At 46.0% G+C, this 22,354-nt stretch overlaps 1 long non-coding RNA gene across 1 annotated transcript; it reads right to left on the reverse strand.

Annotated features, from left to right (window-relative positions):
- Positions 1–8,891: 8,891 nt before the first annotated feature.
- On the reverse strand, positions 8,892–11,902 carry LOC125522737. The gene is made up of 4 exons (XR_007289960.1): positions 11,137–11,902; positions 10,727–10,862; positions 10,118–10,252; positions 8,892–9,986 (listed from the first exon to the last, which is right to left on the reverse strand). It is a non-coding gene; the product is annotated as an uncharacterized LOC125522737 (long non-coding RNA).
- Positions 11,903–22,354: the final 10,452 nt, after the last annotated feature.

Consider the following 22,354-nt stretch of genomic DNA (forward strand, 5'->3'; position numbering starts at 1 on the left):
GACATTGCTACGACGATGCCTTCAATAGGGTAACGACGCCAAGAGACGCCGCCATCGTCCGCCATGACCGCCTTGTGGTCATTTCTATATCATATTGACTGGACAACATGGCATTGAAGTACGAATCACGATGAACTATTCATACTAACATAAGTATGTCCTATATAGTATCCTATTTATAGAAATAATAGGTTGATGACTTGATGCGTTGTTTCTGTGTAGTCTTAATTAAACACCTACAGAAAGCAAAATACAAAGCAGAATACAAGTCTTGGGCTCCGCAAAGATCACACTGGCCCCCGCGTTGCCCTCCCCCTAGGGCGACTCGGGCGGAGCCCAAAATCCTAGCCGCCGCCACCGCGAACTCCCTCCTCCTCTCCCTCCTCCGCCACCGAAGGACGCCGTCGGGCTAAGCCCGGGGGCCGACGGCGGTGGCGGGGATCTCCTCTCTCGTGTGTATCCGGGGTGTGGCCGACCCCAAGGCGTGCGGTGGTGCGGCCGATCTGGGATCTGCGGCTCGGCGGATGGCTGCAGCAAGAGGCCGCCCGTCCTCGAATGGCGACGGCTTGGCGCGGCGTGCGGCCCAGTCACGGGCGGCGGCGGCTGCGGTATGCGGCGGCCGGCTTGGCTGTGGTGGCATGCATGCTGCCTTCAGATCAGCGACGGCAGCGTGGAGGGCCTGGTGGTCTCGTCGACGGTACCTCCGAACATATCATGTTCTGACCGGTGCAGCCGGCGGTGGTGGTCATCTCGTCCGTCAGAGGTGGTCGGCCTGAGGCTGGGTGTTCGGATCTCGGGATCTGTCATCTTGTACCGGCTGCGAGTCGGGGACATGTTGTTGCTGGTGAAAACCGAGCTGATGGCGGGAGATGGCGGCGTTCCGCATCGTTACCTTGATGAAGGCATCGTCATGTGACTACTGTCGACCCACTCGTACTGCTCCGGAGGAAACCTTAGGATCTGATCTTCCAGATCGGACGATGGTGGCATTGCGGTGTCGTTTCTCTCTTGGGAGCATCATTTTTGGAGCAACGCTGGAAGATAGAGGCAGGAGGTGGAGCGGCTTCATCTTGCACGGAGCTTCGGTGGAAATGTCAAGTCATGCCTGGCCGACAGGTGCTACGCTTTCGTCATGCCTGTTCGGCAGGTGCTACGCTTTGTCATGCCTGTTCGGCAGGTGCTACGCATGACAGATCTTCCAAAGACTTCAAGCTATGTCGGCTGATGGTACGTGGCGGCATGGTGCTGAGGTGTACCAGCGGCGACCACGACGTGCTCAGCAGTTTGCGCGCAGGGAGGTGGTGACGTTTGGCTCCGTGGTGGCGTCGACGGTAGCTAGACCGGACAAGGTTGATGCGTCAGTACAGCTCTGAAGATGGAACGGTGGCAGTTGGCGGTGGCGGCCTCTAAGAGCACGCCGGACCAATGCATGCCTCATACCCGGCAAGTGGCTTGGTTGGAGCCTTAGATCTTAGATGTTAGGTTTGGCTGCAAGGTTTGTTTGGTATTAGGCCCAGACTATCAGCATCCCTGCATCAACTGGATAGGAGTAGCGACAGTTGTTGTCTAGACGGTGGCTTCAGACTTACTGTTGTATTTCTTCGTAAGGTCTTTGTGAATAATTAATAGAGTTGTTGCATGCATCGCCCAGATGCAAAGGCCGGGGGTCCTCCTCCTTTTCAAAAAGAAGTGTTGGTTTGAAAAAAAATATGATTCGCCCGCTCTGCTCCCACGAGCGGAGGGCAAAACCTGCTTCGTCTCTCCCGTCTCTCCCACACCTCATTTCCCCCTCAGCGCAGCCGGGAAAAGCCCAGCCAGCGTAAACGGTGAGCGGGACCTTTCCGATTGCAAGGGATCTTGTTTTGGGGCAGAAGGAGGGGCCTTTTGCTGCTTCGCCGGTCGATGGTGTTTGAGCGCTGTGGCGACGGTTGAGGGGCGGTCTTGGATGCTGGGGAGCGGCGATGCTCATGGGAGAAGCTCATAGCTCGGTTGATGGCTTACTGTCATGGTCATGTGGGCGGCGTTGTAGTTGGTGTCCGAAGATCTCTGGTGGTGGTGCGATAGGTGGTCTCGCACCTGGCTGCTCCATGTTCCAAAGGCGGAGGGTGCTTGTTGGGGGTTAAAACATAGTCTGGTGTTAGCTAGGTCAACGGTGGCGGCATCCACGGGCATCGCCCCCTCCTTGAAGGCACAACCATGGTTACTCTTTGTTCTTGTCGCTCTGTGTGAAACCCTGATCCTTTGGATCGGTTGGGGATGGCGTTCCAGTGTCGTATCCTTCCTATAGGCGCCGATTTTGAGTTCCTGGCTCGTTGTTATTCAGTTTCATCTCTTTTGTGGTGGTTTGTCCAAGGTTGAGTGCTCCGTCGACTCCAAGTGGTGGTCTGTTTGCCCACCTATTATTTTCTTGGAGTTTTTGCAGGGTGTGTGGCTGTTCATCAACATCATTGTATCATGCCTTGGTGTGTGTATGTGGAGTTGTGTTGTCATTTGTACTGTGGTTGTTGCTTTATCTAAAAAGCGAGGCAAAAGCGTTTTGGTGATTAGATAACTAGCTACACAAAATTGAATATTGCAACTCCGATCTGTCAGTGAGTCATTTTGTATGTATATTATATGTACTTGAAGCTCCCTTGGTGAAAACCCTTCACGACGACTCAGCATAAGCTAAAACTAATAATATATTGGGACGTTCATCTCTTAATTTCTCCAATTCAACATCATCTGTCCGTGACGTGTTCCCTGATTGTTCGCCACGCTCTGCCACTAATTACAGGCAAGGCAGTAGATAGTTTGCATGTGATAATATAAGGGCCTACCTAATCAGTGATATAATAGCTATATATATATATATATATATATATAGCGCTATTCGTCACCCTGGGTGAGGAATTCTTATTCCTCACCCCAGCCTGCCCATGCATCTACAGCCACGCATGGCACACTGTAAGGTAAAATTACATTATGGAGGAAGGAGCATGTCCGGCTAAAACTACCGTAAGTAAAAAGGCTTTGAAGGTAATTTTACAAGATGCATGGAGGTAAGTTACATATCGTGCATGCGAGCAACCCATCCGGTTTTGCTTTGTTTTGCGTGCAATGTAATTTTATTGTGGATAGACTACTCAAATTACCACTGTCTATAAGATCTCTACCGCATCTTCCTCTATCATCTGTCAACTTCTTTTAACAAAAAAAAATCTCCCAACCAACTCCGAAGAAATGATGATAGAGTGCGGTACGAAGAGAGAGGCAAGATGCTTCTCCAGGTTGCCATCGTCCGGCCCGTCGCTCGGCCGGCGGCAGGATGCTTCTCCGGGTAGTCTTCCACCGTGTCGCTCGGCCAGCTGATCAGTAGAGAGCGCCGCCATCTTAGCATGTGCATGGATACAACACACACTAATTCTACAAACAAGAACATAGGAAATTTGAAGCCGACGAAAGGACGTTAAAAATTTGGGAGCGATGTGAAATAATGATGTTCAACGTACAGAAAATGTCACCAATGCACGGTCCATGAATTCAATGTAAAATACTTCATAATGCCATCTTTTATTTTGTACACCGGCATGCAACCAAAAATGTAAACCAAATCACACGGCCAACTTGGAACTATTCTCACAACATGAAGCTCTACATAGTAACGCCAGTTGCGTCGCGTTACACAAGAAACAAGATTAGCCACTGTTAGTTCCCAGATCAAAACGTGAAGTAGCTAGCTTAGAAAAATAAGGACAGAGACGATGGTTTTGGTGCTGCCCAAATTCACAGCTTTTCAATCTCGTTTCCTTTACTTTATATATATGGCTCAATGAACCGACCTCACGTCCAACACAGCCTTCTAACTTGCCCAACACGACGTGACCCAGACCACAAGTCAATCTGGTTTAAGACTCTACTTAACTCCTAGAGATTGGATGGAAAACGACTAAGGAATCACCTTATACTTCGGCTATCCTGTACAGACTCGACGAACTCGATTCAGCCTAATATATAGTATGTGCTGTAACTCACATTCACCCCTCTAAGCACAAATGCGACTACTTAACAGCCACGACTCCAATCTTCTGGCGCATCTCCTGAAACTTCAGTCTTCCCAACGACTTCGTTAGTATATCTGCGAGTTGATCTTTAGTGCTGACATAATCCACCTTCACCTTGCCTTCTTCTACACATTCTCTGATGTAATGGTACCTTATATCAATTTGCTTGCTACGATCATGATGAACGGGGTTTTTGCACAATGATATTGTGGATTTGTTATCAACTCTAAGCTTTAGTTGTTCTGGCTGCCGGTTCGTCAAATCAGCAAGGAGTCTACTGAGCCACACTCCTTGACACGCCGCTGTCGCCGCTGCAATGTATTCGGCTTCACAAGATGAGAGGGCAACCACCTTTTGCTTCTGCGATAACCAAGTGATCAGATTTTCTCCCAGAAAGTATGGAACGCCCGATGTACTCTTTCGGTCATCTACATCCCCTGCCAAGTCACTATCGCTATAGCCCACTAGAAGTGATTTGTCTTCCTTCCTCCTTGTGTACTTGCAGCCATACTTCAGAGTCCCTTTCACATATCTCAAAATCTGTTTCACAACAGTCAAATGCTCAGTGGTAGGGTTCTCCATGTACCTGCTTACTATGCCAACCGAGTATGCCAAATCTGGCCTAGTGTTCACAAGATATCGTAAACTTCCGACAATACTTCGGTACTCGGTTGAATCAACAGTCGGCGCCTTGCTCCTCTTGCTCAACTTCAGCCTCGCCTCCATAGGCGTTTGCGAAGGATTACAATCCTCCATGCCACAATTCTGCAAGATCTTCAAGGCATATGCTTCCTGGCACAACGTGATCCCGTCTTTACTTTGACGCACCTCGATCCCGAGGTAATAGCTTAACAAGCCCAGATCACTCATTTTAAATAATTCCTTCATTTGCTTCTTGAACCTTCCAATTTCCCTTTCATCAGCTCCTGTGATCAAGAGATCATCTACATACACGCCAATAAGGAGACAGTCTGAACCGGTGCCTCTCTTGTACATAGCGTGCTCAAGCGGACACTTCACAAAACCGAGTGAAATCAAGGTGCTATCAAGTTTGGTATTCCATGCCCTAGGTGCCTGCCGCAAGCCATACAAAGCTTTATGCAATTTGAATACTTTATGCTCTTCTCCCTTCTTGATAAAACCGGTGGGCTGCTTCACGTACATTTCTTCCTCTAGTTCTCCATTCAAAAACGCAGACTTCACATCCATATGGTGTAAAAACCAAGCTTCTTGGGCTGCTAGAGCAATCAACAACCGTACTGATTCCATTCGTGCAACTGGAGCAAATACTTCTTCAAAATCTACACCCTACTGCTGGACATATCCTTTGGCTACCAAACGAGCCTTATGCTTCACCACGGCACCCTCTGAGTCCTTTTTAACTTTGAAGACCCACTTGAGACCTATTGCTTTGTGCCCATCAGGAAGATTAACAAGACTCCATGTGTCATTATCCTGGATTGAACCAAGCTCGTCATCCATAGCTTTATGCCATGATTCTTCTTCATTCGCCTCCTCGAACGTGGCTGGTTCTTCTGTGATGAATAGACACTCCCTTCTGACCTTTTTCATCCTCACTGGATTGATCTTCCGAAGAGCCTCCTTAGGGTAGAGTTCTAGGACTCGCCGGAGTTTCACCGGCGTTGCTGCTCTTCCCGGAGTCCGCTCAGGGGACCCAGCCACCGTGCTTTGTCCCACTGAACTTGGAGAGTCTTCATCTACTGTTGTGGACATTGTTGGCTGCTGTGTGTCGACCGTGGCACTAGGTGCTGCACCACCAGTAGCTGATCCTGTGTCGCCGTCTTCAGTCCACCATGGATCGTCCACCCACGGTGAGGAGCAGCTTGGCGACCCATAACTTGGCACTTTTGTTTGTGCTGATGGAGTAGCCGGCGCACCGTCACCTAGGTCGTCGTCGTCGTCGTCGACATCATGGCCATCTCCGTGCCCGTCGTCGTCATGGTCATGGCCTGCATGGTTGATGTGATTATATGTCACAACGAAAATATCATCACCTTGCGTGGGGCGATCTGCTACTACTGCGTCGTCCCAATTCCATGCCTTTTCTTCATCAAATACTATGTCACGTGACACTTGCACTTTCTTCGTCACGGGATTGTAGACTCGATATGCTTTGGACCCGGCCTCATAACCGAGTAGGATAGTTGGGGAGCTCCTGTCCGCCAACTTGCCAACATGCCCTCCCACGGTCTTCACATGTGCTATGCATCCGAACGTGCGGAGGTGATCGACTGTGGGTTTTCTGCCGCACCATGCTTCATACGGCGTTCTTCTGACAACACTCTTCGTCGGAGCTCTATTGAGTAAATACACTGCGGTAGTCACGGCTTCTCCCCAGAATTTTCCTGGCAATTTCTTGCTTTTCAGCATACTTCTTGCCATTGCAACTATGGTCTGATTTCTGCGCTCCACAACACCGTTTTGCTGCGGAGTATAGGGTGCCGTCAAGTACCGCTTAATGCCATGTTTCTCACAGTATGCCTTGAACTCATTAGAGTTAAATTCCTCACCACGATCTGTACGTAACGCTTTGAGCTTCTCTTCTGACTCCACTTCAGCGGCAGTCTTGATTTTCCTGAAAGCTTCCAAAGCCTCATCTTTGGTCTTCAGTAGTACTAGCCACATGTACCGACTGAAATTATCAACAATCAGCAAGAAATACTTCTTCCCTGCAGGAGTCGCTGGTGTGATTGGTCCACACAAGTCACCATGAACAAGCTCCAGTACCTTGGAAGCTCTAAACTTTGCCTCCCTCGGGAACGCGGCTCGCCGCTGCTTGCCAACAAGGCAGCCATTGCACAGCTGATCAACATGATCTATACATGGCAGCCCTCGTACCATATTCTTCTGGCCGAGCTGCCGTAGGGCATGGAAATTAAGATGCCCATAGCGTGAGTGCCACCTCCAAGCTTCTTCATTAAAGTTTGCCAACAGACACACCGGATCAGCACGGTCTAGGTTCAAAACATACAGCCTGTTCCTCGACCGCTTCACACGCATCATCAGTTTTCTATCACGGTCATACCCCCATAGGTATCCATCCTCGAGCACAATTTTACACCCACGCTCCTCAAGCTGTCCTAGACTGATAATGTTTGTCTTTAGACGGGGGATGTAATACACATCTGTAAGCACCTTATGCTCACCACTCTTTGACTCGAAGATGACAGTCCCTTTACCTTTGATTGGGACCGTCGTGCCATCACCAAACCTGACTGTTCCGTTGACTGCTGCACTCAACTCAGAGAACTGTGCACTGTCCCCTGTCATATGGTTGCTAGCGCCTGTGTCCAAGCCAAACATTGCCGGCCCTCTTCTCTTCTTCCTCATGGAGATATACTTTTTTCTCCACAAGTGTGACGGTCTCAACTTCCTCTGGCTGCGTGTCATCCTTCGTGTACTCGCATATCTCACATAACAGGAGGTTCGCCGGATCGTCATCCTTGTCGCCTTTCTTGGCAACATACGCCCGCTCCTTTACGGGTTTCCGGCACTCCGACTTGAAGTGCCCCATCAGGCCACAATTGTGGCACTTTATCTTGCGCTTGTCGAATTTCCTTTTCTTTGGAGCACCGTCGGCACCGGTGCCCTTCTTGTTCTGATCTCGTGGTGCCCAGTCCTGCTTCGAGCCGCTGCCGGATGCCTCGCTGCCTCCCTTCTTTTCCCTTAAGCTTAGTGCTTGCCACTGTGCCAGGGTGAGCATTACTTGCTCATCATGCTTCGCATCTCCTTGGCTGTAACGCATACGTTCGTCGTGCGCCTTGTAGCGCCCGACTAGGTCGTCGATACTAAGCGTCGCCAAATCGACGCACTGCTCAATTGTAGTCACGATCTGCATATACCGAGGAGGCGCGACGCGCAAGAATCTCCGGACAACAGATGTTTCAGTCAGATTTTCACCAAGCGCACGAATTCCGTTGACAAGTGTGACCACCCGTGACGCAAACGCTTCTACGGTTTCATCATCAGCCATCACCAGTGTCTCGTAATTCCTCAACATAGTTTGCAGGTTGGCCTGCTTCACACGAGCATGCCCCTCGTACAGAACCTTCAGGGCGTCCCATGCTTCTTTGGCTGTTTCCTTTGAGATCAGATGCTGCAAGACATCCATTGGCATCACAGAGTAAATTGCCGATGCTGCCTGTCTATCCTTGCGATGTTCTGCTCCATCTTTCTTGAAAGCATCACCGCCGGGATCGACGGCGTCCCACAACTCATTGGCTCGGAGGGCGCACTCCATCAAGACCTGCCAGACCTTGAAATTCTCACGATCGAATCGTGGGTACTGCGACCCGGGCACTGCAAGTAATTTAGCGGCGCCGGACGCTTCTACTGGACTCTTCGTCTTGTCCCCCATCGCTGATGCAGGCTGCTTCTGGACGAGTTCCTCCTGTCCTGGGCGTGTTCTTTCCGCCCTGGATGAGTTCCTCCCATCCTGGACGAGTACCTTCCGCCCCGGACTGCACGATCCTCGTCGATGAGTTCCTTCCGCCGAGAAGATACGTACACGCTGGCTGCTTCCACGCCGAAGCTCTGATTACCAATTGTTAGTTCCCAGATCAAAACGTGAAGTAGCTAGCTTAGAAAAATAAGGACAGAGACGATGGTTTTGGTGCTGCCCAAATTCGCAGCTTTTCAATCTCGTTTCCTTTACTTTATATATATGGCTCAATGAACCGACCTCACGTCCAACACGGCCTTCTAACTTGCCCAACACGACGTGACCCAGACCACAAGTCAATCTGGTTTAGGACTCTACTTAACTCCTAGAGATTGGATGGAAAACGACTAAGGAATCACCTTATACTTCGGCTATCCTGTACAGACTCGACGAACTCGATTCAGCCTAATATATAGCATGTGCTGTAACTCACAGCCACTTAGCTGTCACGCGGGCATTGCAGGTGTAGGTCCTCTCTTTGTTGCAGTGAGAACTCCACGAATATTTGCAAACTATGGGGATTCTCTCAAGGTTATTTTGTAACAGCAGAATCAAATAACTAGGTTTCCTAAATATCTCTGGAAATTTGCCACACCGGCATATCATAAGTTCTGAAAGTCCCAAACATGAAACATTCCAATATCTTCACAACATTGACACCATAGATTTTGGAGTCCACATGTGCTCTGAAGCATCCACGGTAACTATCTTTCAAAGTTGCAGTTTGATGTACATGACTTCATTGTTTGCTCACAATACTTCTATCTGGAGCTTCATAATCTTCAGAACTGAGGCATGTCCGACTTCTGCCTTCTATGCTAGTATTCTTTTTCTTTTCTTTTTTGCAGGGGATGCTAGTATGTTTCTTAACCTGTAATCATTCAAAAGGATAAAACAACCAACTATATGACCTAAAAAAAGTATACCAACAACCCTTGGATCTTTCTAGAGGTAACGGGTATTTACACCTTGTCCAATCCTGACCAGCAAATGGAGAAATCAAGCACACAACACCAAATCAAACCAGCCAGCCTGCTGCAAGAATGTGCCTGAAAAAAATCACTGCCAGTACAAGCAGATGCGTGTAGAGAAGCAAGCAATCGACCAGGCACAAACAAAATATGCTATGTACCTCGCAATATAGTAAAATCAGGTAAGACGTACTTAGTACCTAGTCCATCACTTCTTTTGACTAGCAACATTCATTTGCTTGAAATACAAGAGAGCTAAGTATGTCTGAAGCTATCCAGATAAGATACAAGATTTGAAATATACATTGATTGCCACTACTTCTCTAACTGGCTAATAGACAATTAGCAAATCACAGGCCTTCATGGAAGAGCAAATCAACCACCATTGGGAAAAAAGAAAGGAATATATGTGCCATCAGTAGTTGAGCCAAGCTCAATAGCATGCAATCCTTTGTTAAGAGAACACCGAGATGGATTAACCGATGATTCATACCTTGTAAACTATTACGGCTGAAACACATAAACATAGAAAGTTGGGTTTATGCTAGGGAAAATTAATTTCAAAAACATGACTGGAAAATAGTCTGAAAGATTTGCATGCATGTTGGACAAAATCAGTACAATGTACCCCTTTTCCGTACCAGCATATATGCATCCATTCCTTTCAAGTGCACATGAGGACTGGGCGTCGACCCATTGGCTGGGTAGCTGAGGTTGCTGCCAGACCACCCGAGTTCGAGTCCCGGCACGGATGCGCGGTGCTCACCGAGTTTCTCCTATAAAGAAAAGCCAATGAGGGTTAGCCCTTGGGTTGGTCTCATTTTTTTTCAAGTGCACATATGTCCAAATAATTCGTTGGTCCCAAAAACTACACACAAGATGAATGCATTTTTCGTTCAACAGATATTCATCGTAGGGGAAGCATATGTGTCTATGATTGGCAGGGGAGAAAAGCCCCCAATTGATCTATGATCTGAGAAGAAAACATAGTGCAATACGGATGTTAGAAAAACAACGTCAATCTTAAAAAGTTGCCCAACAAAGCTGGATAGCTCCTATCTTCTGACAAACTTCTATAAGAAAACTACTAGTTAAAATCGAGTAAAAAAATTGATAATAACCCACCCAACTATAGGCCAAGTTGTTTCTAGATAAATTTCAACAAACTCAAATAAAGCTATGTTTTTATAATAGCATGGCCAATTAAAATGTGGTCAAATGAAATTTAAGAAAAATAGGAAAGAGCATACCCTTCAACAAAGGAAAGTTGGTGTATCAGCACAAATAGTGCTACTAATACATATCAAGGTTGCTACAAGTTCAACTGTGTAGTGAGCTTGCCCACCCAGATGTATTGGCTAATTACATGCTATATACCTGCCGTACCTGCCGAAGAACACTGACTGTAAATTGTAACTCAAAATTTTGTATAAACTTACTAAGAAAAGAAAAACAAAACAACTACTTGCACTGATAAGTACTAAAAAAATGCATTTTCTTACTAGACCTAAAATTCAATTTCAAACGACGCATAAATTAATCTCTTGTACACAATTGTTTCTGTGAATACAACAATCAAACACATAGATGAATCTATATAGAGAGGTGCCCAAACAAAGAATGAGGCGGATAAAGTTAAAACAGGATTTGATCAACATACTTGTATGTAAGGTATGAGCTGGTAGTCTGTAACAGAGCTACACCCTGCAGCGGGGAATTTGTTGGGCCAGGTAAATAATTCTTTAGTTTAGATCCAACTCTCCAGATCTCGGAAATCAACATCAGAAAATTGGGAAAGTTACGATCACTAACAAATCCATGTTGAAAGAATGAAGGCCATGTATCCTATCCAATCTGGCACTCCTCTTACCCACCGCTTCAGCTCCAAATGGTCCCCCGGCCGCCCGGCGTTATACCGCTACGACGATGTCGTCTGCCGCCAGACCGTACACGGCCGAACCGCGAGGCCAATGCAGCAGTTTCTCCCGCCCCCGAATCAATCCGATGTCAGTCCTTGTGCTCATGGCGTGGTGGCCTCCTCCACAATGGGCATTCACAGGGAGGAATCAAAGACAATGGAAAAAAGAGAGTTGGGGGATGGAAGGAACGGGAACCGTACGAGCCGAGGGAGAGGAAGTCACGGGAGTCGAGCCAGCCATGGAGGATCCTAGATGACCGCCACTGCCACAATAGCGCCGCCTCCGCAAACTATGCTTCCGACCATCCACCACAGCGACCGAGGCCAGCCGCCGCTCACCACGGCGTCCCGGCTGCCCCGTTGAGGCGTTGACCATCACACAGTCGAGCCCGTCGCCGCCGCTGGAACCGCTCTCATTATCTAACCAGAATAAATCTGGGATGTGGCTGGCTTGTAATCTCTGGAACACTTTTTTTTCTACTCCATCCATCCCACGACGTGTGACATTCAGAGGCGTGGGCGCTGTAACATCGATGTAAAATTACCTCCAACAGGGACAAAAGGTTACGACAGAGGAGCCAGGATGGGGTGCGGTGGGATCGGGAGCAGCGATACTTTGGCTGGGTCGGCTGACCAGGGTGAGGAATAATTTATTCTTCATCCTGGGTGTCTAATAGACTTTCTATATATATATATATCTTATAAATTTAAGTGCAAAATTGGTAATGTATTAGCTGAGATATCTTAAATACAACCAGGAATGTCTATTAACTACAATATATTGAAATACAATAATAAGCAGGGTAATAAGTGCTCTTCTCGTCGGTTGAACTTGGATGAACGTAGTCTGACATAGGAATCTTCGTACGACCCGGAGTACACACATGACTAAAGGGTGCAAAAATATTAAGCTGATCAAAGGTACCTGATTCATTACTGTAAAATTTCTGATGTTTTTTCTCTTGACTTGCCCTTCAGGTTTCTTTGTACGCGAGTCTGTCAGGTCGAGTCGCCATTACCATTGTCATTGTCTTAGGAGCACAACCCCGATAAGAGAGCCTTACCAGATAGAGGCAATAGGATGGATAAATTACCACAAAGAGATTGAAGATATTGTCAATCTTAATTTATCTGTTGGGGAACATGGGATGATTTTGGATGGACGCGAAATATGTCCTGGATTTTTTTAGATATAATTATGATGATATAGTGGTTCACACATGTTCAAATACAATTTAAATAGTTCAGAAGTGGAAACCAACCTGTAAGAACCACGATTCCAATCCATTTTCGATAATTTTATACCATGATCGTTGCTTGATTAACTCCAGTGTTTCGACAATCATAGACATATCTCCCTAACATTGCAAAGCTAGTTACTCGCCATGTTTTCACATTCCATTATACTACTAGTAGCATTGAAGTTTATAATTACTGTTCTAAGGCCCTCCACCATGTAGGCGGTGCCAAAACTCTGAAAAGTATGCCACACGCGCATCAATGCCAGAAGAATTTTTTTTAGCACCGCCCACACAACGTGAAAGAATTTGGTATCCATTAGAGGTAGGACCCATGTACATAAACTAGTATATAACAGCCCAGATTACCCCACTAGCAGATGTTGTTCTTGGCTCATTGGCAGCTCTTCAAGAATGATGGATGACGCGCTTAATATATTGCATAGATGGATTTGGTATCAAATAAAGTAGATGCTTCGATTCTCACAAAAATTATGGCACTTGCTAGGCAGTGCAGGGCATCGGTGCCTAATAAAGTAAATTGACTTTGGCACCGGTTTTGGCCTACAAAATGGAGGGCCTAAGAAGTCGCCTAGAGCATTCCCTACATGCTTTAGGGCTGCACAGCCGCTACCACTAGTGCAGAACCGGGCAATAGCACCGGTTCGTAAGGCCCTTTAGTACCGGTTCAGCACGAACCGGTGCTAAAGGGCAACCACGTGGCACTAGCCAGCTCCGGGGGCCGGGAACCCTTTAGTACCGGTTGGTAACACCAACCGGTACTAAAATGTTTGGGGGGTTTTTGGTTTTATGATTTGTTTTTCATTTAATTTTGTGTTTTCCATTTTAATTCTTTTTCATTTGCTGGTATTTTACGGTACTACACATTGTACACGTTATGCATATATATATATATATATATATATATATATATAGAATTTCTAGTAGAACCAATCATATATATATATATATCATCAATGTCTCACAAACCACCATATTAATTCACACATACACACATGTATAGCTATATACAATTTCTCCTACATATGCATGTTGCCTTCGGAGCCAGTGGCATTAGCCTAATTGGTGCCTTCGGAGCACACTGACAATTGGAAGTGGTTCATGACCTGGTCGATGGGGGCGGTAGCGTGTAATAGTGTTCTCCCTTCGGATTTATGACCTGGTCAAGCAAAAATCCCGCTATTTCCTCTTGAAGTGCTTCTACGCGCTCCGTTTCTAGGAGCTTGTCCCGCACCTCTTTGAACTGTTAAGAAGGAGATCAATATGCATGTGTATTAGTTGTGTGACTAGATATCGATAATGGTGTAAAAATTGTGAATAGTGTTCTGACAAGCGTACCCATTCCTGTCTTTGAGATCTGCTCCTTTCGGACGCCATCATGCGAATGTTCTCACAAACGCAGAATGCACACAGATCAGTCCCCTGCGCCTGCTTCAGGGCCTTTATTACGAGAATGGAATTTAATTTGATCAGATAATAATTAATCAAGCATGATAATTAAAGAGATGGCAGCTAGCTAACTGCTAGTACTACTTAATTACTTACCTTGGGTCGAAACCATTTCAGCTGTCGTTTCCATTCGCCTTCCGTGACGCTGATGAACCTTGCCCAAGCCCTGTCCGCCGACAAAGAAAATGAATAAAGGGGTTATTAAATAGTTCATATCATGAAATGACGAACTAAATAGGCCGAGATATATAGTTAATAATGATTGAAATTACCTGTTGACTATCCCAAACAAGATGTTATAGTCACTAGTTGCTTTGAGTAGCGAGTCCAGTATTTGAACTGTTCTGGCGTCAACTTTAATGATACACAAGATCCAGTGAAATCTGCATGCACACACGTTTGCATGTCTTAATTAAGCGGACATATGTAAGCAAAAACATGTAGCTAGCTAGTAGGCAAAAACAGAGAATTTGTAGTACAAGAAAGTGTGACTCACTGAAAATTGTAAGGAAGTAGTATATCTTCATTGTATTTGAGGCGCTTCAAGAACTCTAGCATGCTGTCCTCTACCTCCTTTTCATAATGTTTGTTTATTTTCCATGTGTATTCATTAACGGTGTTTGGGTCAATGAACCCAATGCCATAGCGTCCACCTTTTTTCATTTCATACATCTTCATCCTGCATAATAGCACATAAAAGAATATAGTGAGGATAATTACAGGTAATGATTGATCAAAAGGATCACTACAGCTAGCTTGAGACTTAAATTACAATATATATCTTATGAATTTAAGTGCAAAATTGGTAATGTATTAGCTGAGATATCTTAAATACAACCAGGAATGTCTATTAACTACAATATATTTAAATACAATAATAAGCAGGGTAATAAGTGCTCTTCTCGTCGGTTCAACTTGGATGAACGTAGTCTGACATAGGAATCTTCGTACGACCCGGAGTACACACATGACTAAAGGCTGCAAAAATATTAAGCTGATCAAAGGTACCTGATTCATTACTGTAAAATTTCTGATGTTTTTTCTCTTGACTTGCCCTTCAGGTTTCTTTGTACGCGAGTTTGTCAGGTCGAGTCGCCATTACCATTGTCATTGTCTTAGGAGCACAACCTCGATAAGAGAGCCTTGCCAGATAGAGGCAATAGGATGGATAAATTACCACAAAGAGATTGAAGAATTGTCAATCTTAATTTATTTGTTGGGGAACATGGGATGATTTTGGATGGACGCGAAATATGTCCTGGATTTTTTTAGATATAATTATGATGATATAGTGGTTCACACATGTTCAAATACAATTTAAATAGTTCAGAAGTGGAAACCAACCTGTAAGAACCACGATTCCAATCCATTTTCGATAATTTTATACCATGATCATTGCTTGATTAACTCCAGTGTTTCGACAATCATAGTCATATCTCCCTAACATTGCAAAGCTAGTTACTCGCCATGTTTTCACATTCCATTATACTACTAGTAGCATTGAAGTTTATAATTACTGTTCTAAGGCCCTCCACCATGTAGGCGGTGCCAAAACTCTGAAAAGTATGCCACACGCGCATCAATGCCAGAAGAATTTTCTTTAGCACCGCCCACACAACGTGAAAGAATTTGGTATCCATTAGAGGTAGGACCCATGTACATAAACTAGTATATAACAACCCAGATTACCCCACTAGCAGATGTTGTTCTTGGCTCATTGGCAGCTCTTCAAGAATGATGGATGACGCGCTTAATATATTGCATAGATGGATTTGGTATCAAATAAAGTAGATGCTCCGATTCTCACAAAAATTATGGCACTTGCTAGGCAGTGTAGGGCACCGGTGCCTAATAAAGTAAATTGACTTTGGCACCGGTTTTGGCCTACAAAATGGAGGGCCTAAGAAGTCGCCTAGAGCATTCCCTACATGCTTTAGGGCTGCACAGCCGCTACCACTAGTGCAGAACCGGGCAATAGCACCGGTTCGTAAGGCCCTTTAGTGCCGGTTCCATAACCGGCACTAAAGTGTGGTCACTAAAGGCCCCCCCTTTAGTACCGGTTCAGCACGAACCGGTGCTAAAGGGCAACCATGTGGCACTAGCCAGCTCCGGGGGCCGGGAGCCCTTTAGTACCGGTTGGTAACACCTACCGGTACTAAAATGTTTGGGGGGTTTTTGGTTTTATGATTTCTTTTTCATTTAATTTTGTGTTTTCCATTTTAATTCTTTTTCGTTTGCTGGTATTTTACGGTACTACACATTGTACACGTTATGCATATATATATATATATATATAGAATTTCGAGTAGAACCAATCATATATATATCATCAATGTCTCACAAACCACCATATTAATTCACACATACACACCTGTATATCTATATACAATTTCTCCTACATATGCATGTTGCCTTCGGAGCCAGTGGCATTAGCCTAATTGGTGCCTTCGGAGCACGATGACAATTGGAAGTGGTTCATGACCTGGTCGATGGGGGCGGTAGCGTGTAATAGTGTTCTCCCTTCGGATTTATGACCTGGTCGAGCAAAAATCCCGCTATTTCCTCTTGAAGTGCTTCTACGCGCTCCGTTTCTAGGAGCTTGTCCCGCACCTCTTTGAACTGTTAAGAAAGAGATCAATATGCATGTGTATTAGTTGTGTGACTAGATATCAATAATGGTGTAAAAATTGTGAATAGTGTTCTGACAAGCGTACCCATTCTTGTCTTTGAGATCTGCTCCTTTCGGACTCCATCATGCGAATGTTCTCGCAAACGCAGAATGCACACAGATCAGTCCCCTGCGCCTGCTTCAGGGCCTTTATTACGAGAATGGAATTTAATTTGATCAGATAATAATTAATCAAGCATGATAATTAAAGAGATGGCAGCTAGCTAGCTAGCTAGCTAGTACTACTTAATTACTTACCTTGGGTCGAAACCATTTCAGCTGTCGTTTCCATTCGCCTTCCGTGACGCTGATGAACCTTGCCCAAGCCCTGTCCGCCGACAAAGAAAATGAATAAAGGGGTTATTAAATAGTTCATATCATGAAATGACGAACTAAATAGGCCGAGATATATAGTTAATAATGATTGAAATTACCTGTTGACTATCCCAAACAAGATGTTATAGTCACTATTTGCTTTGAGTAGCGAGTCCAGTATTTGAACTGTTCCGGTGTCAACTTTAATGATACACAAGATCCAGTGAAATCTGCATGCACACACGTTTGCATGTCTTAATTAAGCGGGCATATGTAAGCAAAAACATGTAGCTAGCTAGTAGGCAAAAACAGAGAATTTGTAGTACAAGAAAGTGTGACTCACTAGAAGTTGTAAGGAAGTAGTATATCTTCATTGTATTTGAGGCGCTTCAAGAACTCTAGCATGTTGTCCTCTACCTGCTTTTCATAATGCTTGTTTATTTTCCATGTGTATTCATTAACGGTGTTTGGGTCAATGAACCCAATGCCATAGCGTCCACCTTTTTTCATTTCATACATCTTCATCCTGCATAATAGCACAGAAAAGAATATAGTGAGGATAATTACAGGTAATGATTGATCAAAAGGATCACTACAGCTAGCTTGAGACTTAAATTACAAAAAGAAATCACTTACAGACAATAGCAACTGACGATAGATTTGTCGAGTGCGTCTTGATTGTATAACTGAAACAGTTTAGAATACTCAACGGTCACAGGTTTCTCATGGTAGTAATGATCCTTCTTGACTTGCACCATGAGGGACTCTCGATCAGATCTCTTGGTAATGTCCATGTACCATTCATGTAATTCATACATTCTCGTTGGGAGCTTCTTGACCTCTTCTGGCTTGACCAAAGGTTGGCCCCGGGCATATTTCCATTTTATTTCCTCCTCTTTAAGCACATGCATGTCCTCGATCTCGAGGAGTTGTCCAACAGTGATTTTGAGAGTTTCAGCCTGCATTATATGCTCTTGGGTTATTACCACATCGCCCACCTCGGGAACGTAAACTGTTTGGCCACAATAATATTGGGTGCGCGTACTGTCACGTGTTGTTGGCGGCACAACAAGCGGGGGGATCGATTGCGCCGCCTGTTCTCCCAGCTGGGCAACGGTTTTCCCGCATTTTTTGACAACTGCTTGTTGTTTGCTCGAGCTCGAGCTCGCCTCCTTCTGTAGACGTTGTCGATGTAACTTCCTGATGTGGCGCTCATAGTCTGTGTCAACAGGCTTAGGAGCTGGTGGTTGAGCCATACGAATGAAGTGGTCAACTACTTCCACAGGCACTTTCACCCTTGATGGCGGTGGCGGTTTCGGTCCAAAATGGGCGTCGACTTCTGCCCGCACTATGGCATTGGTTTGCTCCTCGGTCCTGTCGTAAGCCCTCACAGGAAGAGGAGTAGTGAGGTTTGGACCATATTTATATCGCTTGCCTCCGCCTGTACTTCCTGTACTATGACCTCGACTCGTACCGCTATGCACCATAGCTGCGGGGTGTCTCTTCTGCGATTGCTGAGGCGGCGGAGACGGCTGACGGGGCTGAGTTGGACAAGGAGGAGTGGCCTGAAGCTGTGCCGGACTTGCAGTGGCCTGAGCTTGTGCCGGACTTGGAGGAGGAGTGGACGTCTGACGCTGTGTCGGACTTGGAGGAGGAGTGGCCTGACACTTTGCCGGACTTGGAGGAGGAGGAGTGGCCTCACGCGTTGGTGGACTTGGAGGAGCGGGAGTCTGCTGACTCGGTGGCGGACTTCGATGAGGAGTCGGGTGACGCGGTGTCGGTGGCCTTCGAAATATGATGCAATCCTTTCTCCATAGGATGATACGATGTTTGGCATCTCCGAGTGTGTGCTCCTCGTCACCTCCAGGAATGTCAATCTCTAGCCCCGAATATTGGTCCACCACCTCATCAACCACAACACGAGCATAGCCTGCTGGAATCGGGTTGCAATGGAAGGTTGCATCGGGGGAATTTGTATAAGCAACACCATCCGCCACCTTCAAGGATATGTTCTTAATTTTGAAGTGTAGCTCGCAGTTAGTGTTCTCCGCGATATCATCCATGGGGTATCTATCCAGCATTGCGTCAAATGGGGCGGAACCCACGCTGCTTCTCGGCATGGATGGGGCGATGGTATCCAATGCTGGATCATCCGCTAGCTACTGCAGCTGCTGAGACCCCCTTTGCTGGCTAAGTGAGTCGATCTGCTCCTGCTGCCGCTGGAATTTGATTGCCAAGTCCGCGTGCGCTGATTCTAGGCCTTGAAGGCGTTCATAGTTGAGCTTCCTCTGCTCCTCCTCCATCTTCCTCTTCTTCTCCTTCGCAATCTTCTTTCTCGCACGGGTTCTGTAGTCGGCGTTCTAGTCCGAAAACCCCTCATACCACGGAATAGCGCCCATGCCTCGTGTTCTTCCCGGGTGTTCAGGATTTCCCAGGGCACGCGTAAGCTCGTCGTTCTCTCTGTTGGGCTCGAACAACCCGGACCGAGCCTCTTCTATTGCAACAAGTAGCTTATCTTTGGCTCCGTCCAGACATGCCTTCTTGGAAACTTTGCCTGTCTTCGGGTCCAACTCCCCCCCATGCGCATAGAACCAAGTCCTGCACCTGGGGGGCCAGCTCGATGTTTCTGGAGTGACACTTGCATCCAGCATCTCTTTCTCAGACTTATCCCACTTAGGCATTCCCACCGCATAGCCACCTGGCCCCAGCTTATGGAACTTATCCTTTTTTGCGGCATTGGCCTTGTTTATTCTTGACCGTTCCTTAGATAATTCTGAATCCTTGAATTTCACGAAATCGTCCCAATGAGCACTTTGATTCTCTAGTGTTCCCTCGAATACTGGAGTCTTCCTTCCTCCCTTGACGTACTTGTCCCATTCACGATTCTTGTGGTTCTTGAATGCAACCGCCATCTTCCTAAGAGCAGCGTCCTTGACTTTCTGCACATCTGCTTCTGTGAAATGATCTGGTAGGGTGAAATGTTCCATGAGAGTATCCCAAAGCAGACTTTTTTGTCTGTCGTCGACAAAAGTAAGATCTGGACGTGGCTTTGCTGGCTTTCTCCATTCTTGAAGGGAGATCGGGAGTTGGTCCTTCACAAGAACTGCGCACTGACGAACGAACTTGTCCGCAATCTTCTTAGGCGCTAATGGTTCGCCATTACGTTTGATTGCCTCGATATTATACTTTACGCCCTCCTTTAACTTTTTGTTCGGGCCTCATTTCGTCCTTTTGCCTGAAGATTTGCTCGATCCGGATGGCTGAAAGAAGAAAGATCGATTCGTTAATATATCTTCAACTCATTTAAAACATGTGATGATCACCAGATGCCTGCTTATATAAATATATATACCTCTCCGGTGTTGTCATAATCGTAGTTCATGACTTCATCAATTCGGTCGTCGCGATCGAATATCATATCACCCTCTCCGGTGTTGTTTAGAAATTCGGAGCCGTCATAATCTTCTTCATTCTGATCATCATCTAGCCCGCGTATTATATCGAACATGGTCTGTTCTCCCTCTTTGTTGGTATTGTCCGCCATAGCTTTTATTTAACTATGCCAAAAGAAATATAAAACAATTTAGTATTCAAATTACATCATCTCGAATAATAGATATAATCTCGAATACATCGTCTCGAATAATAGATATAATCTCGAATACATCGTCTCGAATAATAGATATAATCTCGAATACATCGTCTCGAATAATAGATATAATCTCGAATACCTCGTCTCGAATAATAGATATAATCTCGAATACATCGTCTCGAATAATAGATATAATCTCGAATACATCATCTCGAATAATATATAATCTCGAATACATCGTCTTGAATATTATATATCGAGTACATCACTGGCTAGGTAGCTAATAAAGATCGAATACTACAGAAGAATCTAGGACACTCGCGGTTCCTGCGGCGCGGGCAGTGGACACCCAAAGAGAAGGAACCCTCACAGGATCATAGCTGAAGTGAGATCCCTGAAGAAACTGCCAGGTATTGGAGAACCTGCCGCCCTCTAACGCAACCATATAGCGATGGACGTGCTCGTCCTCCTCCCTGACACGGCGACGTACCACCTCCGGCGGGGCCGGCTCCCTCCGCACTGAAACTGGCCCACGCGAACGCCACCAAATGAGATCAGGGTCGACGACGGGACCCGGGGCCGGGTTCCTCATCAAGCGGCACGCCCCTCCAGGCAGCACCTCCCAGTGCCAACCCGGCGGAGCCCAGTCCCGGACATGGGTCAGTCGGACGTCGTCGCGGACGGGTCGACGACGAGGATGCGGGCCGGGCATCGTCGAGAACAAATACTAGCTATATGCCCGCAAAAAGTAACATTTTTTTAATGATTGGATTTTGATAACTAAAATTTCTAACATTTCTATATAACTAACATTTCTAATATTTCTAGAACTAAAAAAAGCAAAATTTCTAACAATTCTAACTTTTTTATAACTATTTCTATAACTAAAAACAGAAAAATTTCTAACAATTCTAACATTTCTAACTATTCTAACAATTCTAACATTTCTAACTATTTCTAAAAAACAGAAAAATTTCTAACAATTTCTAAAAAACAAAAAAATTTCTAACAATTCTAACTTTTTTATAACTATTTCTATAACTAAAAAACAGAAAAATTTCTAACAATTCTAACATTTCTAACTATTCTAACAATTCTAACATTTCTAACTATTCTAACAATTCTAACATTTCTAACTATTTCTAAAAAACAGAAAAATTTGTAACAATTTCTAAAAAACAGAAAAATTTCTAACAAGTGTGTGTGTGTGCGCGCTCATCGGCGAGGCGAGAGGCGACGGGGGGTGGCGACGGGCGCGGCGACGACGGGGATGACGACGACGGGGACAGGGACGGGGCGGCGTTGACGGGGACGGGGACGTACGGGCCGGGGCGGCGACGATGACGGGGACGTACGGGGCGGCGACGATGGGGATGGGGACGACGTGGGACGGGCTGGGACGGGGCGGCGGTGACGACGGGGCGGCGACGACGGGGACGGGGCGGCGACGAGGGATGGAGACGTACGGGGGGGCGCGGCGGGCGACGGTGCAGAGGAGAAGAAGCAGATGAGAAACTGAAATTTTCGTAAGTGTTGTTTATATAGGAGGGGCCTTTAGTACCGGTTGGAGCCACCAACCGGTACTAAAGGCCTGTTTTGGCCAGGCCAAGCGGCGGGAAGCGACCCCCTTTAGTACCGGGTGGTGGCTCCAACCGGTACTAAAGGCCCCCCCCTTTA

This window comes from Triticum urartu, chromosome 7 (assembly GCF_003073215.2).
Source record: "Triticum urartu cultivar G1812 chromosome 7, Tu2.1, whole genome shotgun sequence".
Lineage (NCBI taxonomy): Eukaryota > Viridiplantae > Streptophyta > Magnoliopsida > Poales > Poaceae > Triticum > Triticum urartu.